This window comes from Marmota marmota, unplaced genomic scaffold, assembly GCF_001458135.2.
Source record: "Marmota marmota marmota unplaced genomic scaffold, marMar, whole genome shotgun sequence".
In the NCBI taxonomy this organism is placed as follows: domain Eukaryota; kingdom Metazoa; phylum Chordata; class Mammalia; order Rodentia; family Sciuridae; genus Marmota; species Marmota marmota.
This window is the reverse complement of record NW_026000026.1, coordinates 22,752,919-22,757,137: the sequence shown is the minus strand read 5'-3', so window position 1 is coordinate 22,757,137 and position 4,219 is coordinate 22,752,919.

The following is a 4,219-nucleotide window of genomic DNA, read 5'->3' as shown; positions in this document are numbered from 1 at the left end:
TGAACTACAAGCCCCAGAATGCAATGGTGGCGGAACCCAGGCAAAGAGCATCTTGGGATATATAGTCTCTGAAGCAGAAAGCAACGTGTCTTCAAGACAGTGGCTGCTGTTGCTACTGTTATCAGTTAATGTCTTAATACTACCAGTTAGCGTTTGTTGAGCACTTATTTTGTACTAAACCTGAATAAAGCCATTTAAAAGCATGATCTTGGGTGTTTGTTTGTTTGTTTGTTTTTCCAACCATCTTATTAAGCATGAAGGCAGGGACCAGCAAGAATTCAGCATTTGTTAAGTGGACATATGTAAAGATTGATGAAAAATGTTCAGCTTTGATCATTTTTAGAGATATTTAGTTTCCCCAACCAGTTCCCTGATTATGTAAATAATAACTTGCAATTATTTGTCCAAAGCTGGCACGTTTGAGGCTTCCTGAAATCCTTTCAGTTCTAGGAATTCATGACATTCTTTTTCCACTTTGGGATATGGTCACATCATTATGGTCTCTTCAATCTCCTTCCCATCCCAGAAATTAGCCCCTCCCAATACCCTGGACTAGTTCAGTGACTGCAGCCCTATAGTATTCCAGGTGAGAATGAAGACCCTGGGCACTACAGCTTTCAAAAAGTTTTGAGACCCATTTTTCCCATCTCCCTTCTTGCAATTTTCTAGAGTTTGGTCAGCACTTAGGTCATGGCAATACCCTTAAATTTGGTTAGGGTGATGTGCATTAGAGCCAACCCTGATTTGAAATCAGAACTGGGCTTCAATTACAACTCTATCATTCATATACAACCTCTTTCAACTTAAGCTTTCAGTTTGGGTTGGGGGTAACTGGAGATTGAAATCAAAGGTATTCAACCACTTAGCCACATACCAGTCCTAGAATTGGCCATCCTCTTCTTGCTGAAAGTCAGATGGATGCGGCAGCTCAGTTTCTTGAGAGGAGTGAAGGCAGGCTTGGTCTTCCTTGGTCTAACATCTTTAAAAATATCTCTGAGTCCTGAAATGTCATCAACTGATATCAGAATTGAATCCTGACCTAACCCTGAAATATAGAGGGAGTACAGTGTAATGTAGAAGGTGAAATTATGAGCTTTAGATTCAGGTAGACCTACTAGGTGTGTAATTTTATCAGTTCTTCTCTGAGCTTTATTTTTTTTCTTAGCTGTCCATTAGGCATAATATCAATATACACTTAAAAAGGATTGTGAGGATTCCGCGGGCTGTTACATCTAAAGTGCTGAGAGAGGAGCCACTCAGTGAATATTAGGATGTTTTTGGAAACTCTTCTTGGAGGTGTCAGATGGAAGCGAAAGGAGACCATAATAAGCTGAGACCTGGATAATAACACAGGAGCACTGTATGAGTTTTCTGTGATGCTGTAACAAATTACCACCAACTTGATGACTTAAAACAACATAAATTTTATTGTCTGAGTTCTGGAGTCCAGAGGTCTGAAATCAGTTTCACTAGACAAATTAAGTCTTTGGCAAGGCTATGCTCCCTCCATTGTTTCAAGGGGAAAAATCCATTCCTTACCTCTCCAGATCCTCCTAACTGCTGGCCTCCCCTCAGTTTGTGGCTGTGTCACTTCAGTATCTGCCTCTGTCTTCATATCATCTCCTCCTTTTTGAATGTGTGTCACATCTCCCTCGGCTTCTTTTACGTGAGGACACTTTTAATTGCATTGGGACCCACCTGGATAACATAGGATAATCTCCCATCTCAAGATTCTTAACTCAATGACACCTTCAAAGTACGGTAATGTTTACAGGTTCCAGAGACTAGGACTTAGATTTTTAAAGGGCTATTTTTCAGCTTAGTATAATCACTAAGTATTTTTCAGATCTGGGCCTTTTTATGTTATGAAGTTTTCTCTGGCCCAATTGTCTTGTAGTTTATCTTTTTGTCTACCAGTCAAAATTCTACTATGGAAAAAAAATTTGCAGGGAGGGTGGGGCCAGGTTGCCTGGATTTGGTAATGATACATTTGTCTTTATGAGCAATATTGAAATATTCATAATTTTTCTTTATTTTCTTTTTCTATCTTAATGAAAATATCCATTTTCACACTGTTGCAGAACAAATAAAACCATGACTTATATTTCCATAATTAATGTGACAATTACATGGTTCTCTAATGAGGAAAAAAAATATTTTTACTTCTGGAAAGCATTAGGACTCTTCTTTCCCTGCTTCACCTTTTACTCTGTGTTTATGATATTAGATTCTAGAAGGCTCCCGTCTACCAATGAAGTATCAAACTTAAATATTTACTTGTGAAGAAATGCAGAGTAAGTTTCCTAACCTCTCTGAGTCTCAGTTTCATGATTTGAGATGAAAAAATTGATAAGACAAAACATATTTGGGGGTTAAATGAGATAATGGAGGTGAAAATTCTCAATACAGTGACTTGTACATGTTAAGTTCTTGGTAAATATTCGTTCTCTTCTTTTCTTCCTCTACTCCTCTTTTAAGGGTGAAGGGTATGTATTAGTTTCATCTATTAAGCATCTACCCCTAGTAATCCAAGGTATTATGGACTATAATTTCTACTCTCAAGAGATTGAACCTCAGTATTGGACATAAACCCAAGTTTCCAGAATAGTCAAGCCATACCCCTTTTCCCTTGCAATGCTTGAAATTTGGTTAGAAAGAAAAAGACATCTGTTGGAAAATACTTGAAATGGCAAAGTAGTCAAATCTTCCCATGAGTAACTGGTTTGGGTCACATTAGTGCCCCAGTTCAATGTCCTTGGACTCTGTGTTGAGTAGAGTAAGCCTTGGACTGGTGGTCAGTAGTTCTTGGTTCTGTTATTGGTTTAACCATTGATCTTGGACAAGTCATTTTCTCTTTTGCTTTTCATATCTGGAAAATGAAAAAGTGAGCCTACTTCTCAACAGATGAAAAGTATTAACAGATCCAGAGTTATTGCAAAAAAACCCCAAAAAACAGAAAACAGATTTCGATGTGCATCAAATGCAGAAAACCCCCCCATCCAAAATAGCCATGAAACTGAATAAAACACAGGGCAGCATACCTTGGAATTTGACAATTAGTCAACTGAACAGGAAGGAAGGAAGAGGAGGATGAGGAGAAGGAGGACGACAGAGAGAAGGAAATAATCAAATGTATCAGTAATGAAAATATTTATTTAGAAATTAATTGCTCCAGGCACTGTTCTTTGTACTTTACATGCAAAAACACCAGTAATCCTCACTACAATCTCTGAAAAAGTTTTATTATCACCTTTTTATGGGTTAAAAAAAATCAAAGCATGGATTTTAAAAGTTTAATGGAGAGGTTTATTAACTTAAGCATTGGCTCTGATACCCAATAAATAGTAGAGCCAAGATTTGGACTCAAATACTCTCTTCTCTACTGCATTAATGAAAATAATGGCCAAGTATTTAATTAAAGGTCAATATGGCATAAAATAAAAACTGGCCATCTGGTCAAATTCTACGGTGTCCTCTAGCTTTAGGTTGATATGATTCCACAATTCAACATTCCCTTCCTTTTTGTTAGAAAAATGGAGGGAAAAGTTCAATTTCTTATGGTTGGAATTGAACTTTTGGTCCAATATCCTTGACTTTTAGCAGGGAAGTATCTGGGAATCCCTTTTCCAGTGTCTAGAGGTCAGTTGGGTCTAGCGCTTTCCCTCAACTCCCAGAGCACAGTGTGCATACTACATATTTTTGGACTGCCAAGAAATTACAAGTTTATTCCTGGGAAAGTCTCCATCTGTTGCCTTGTAGGAATGCTTGAATTTCCCTTGTGCCCAGTATGTCCAAACATTTAGATTAATGACTCCCTGGTCCGAGCCCCAGACCATGTTTTTATAATGCTCTTGTTCTAAATTGGCTACTGGGCTGAATACTTAAAAATAGTTAAGACAATGCATTTTGCTATGCGAATTTTAAACTTTTTTTTTTTTTTTGTACCAAGGACTGAACTCATGGGCACTCAACCACTGAGCCACATCCCCAGCTCTATTTTGTATTTTATTTAGAGACAGGGTCTTGCTGAGTTGCTTAGCACCTCGCTGTTGCTGCCGATAGTTTTGAACTTGCTCTACTCCTATCTCATTCTCCAGAGCTGCTGGGATTACAGGCATGTGCCACCACACCTGGCTTAAACAAAGTTTTTTGTTTGTTTAGTGGTGCTAGGGATTGAACCCAGGGCCTGCATTATATCCCCAGCCCCAATGTTTTTTAA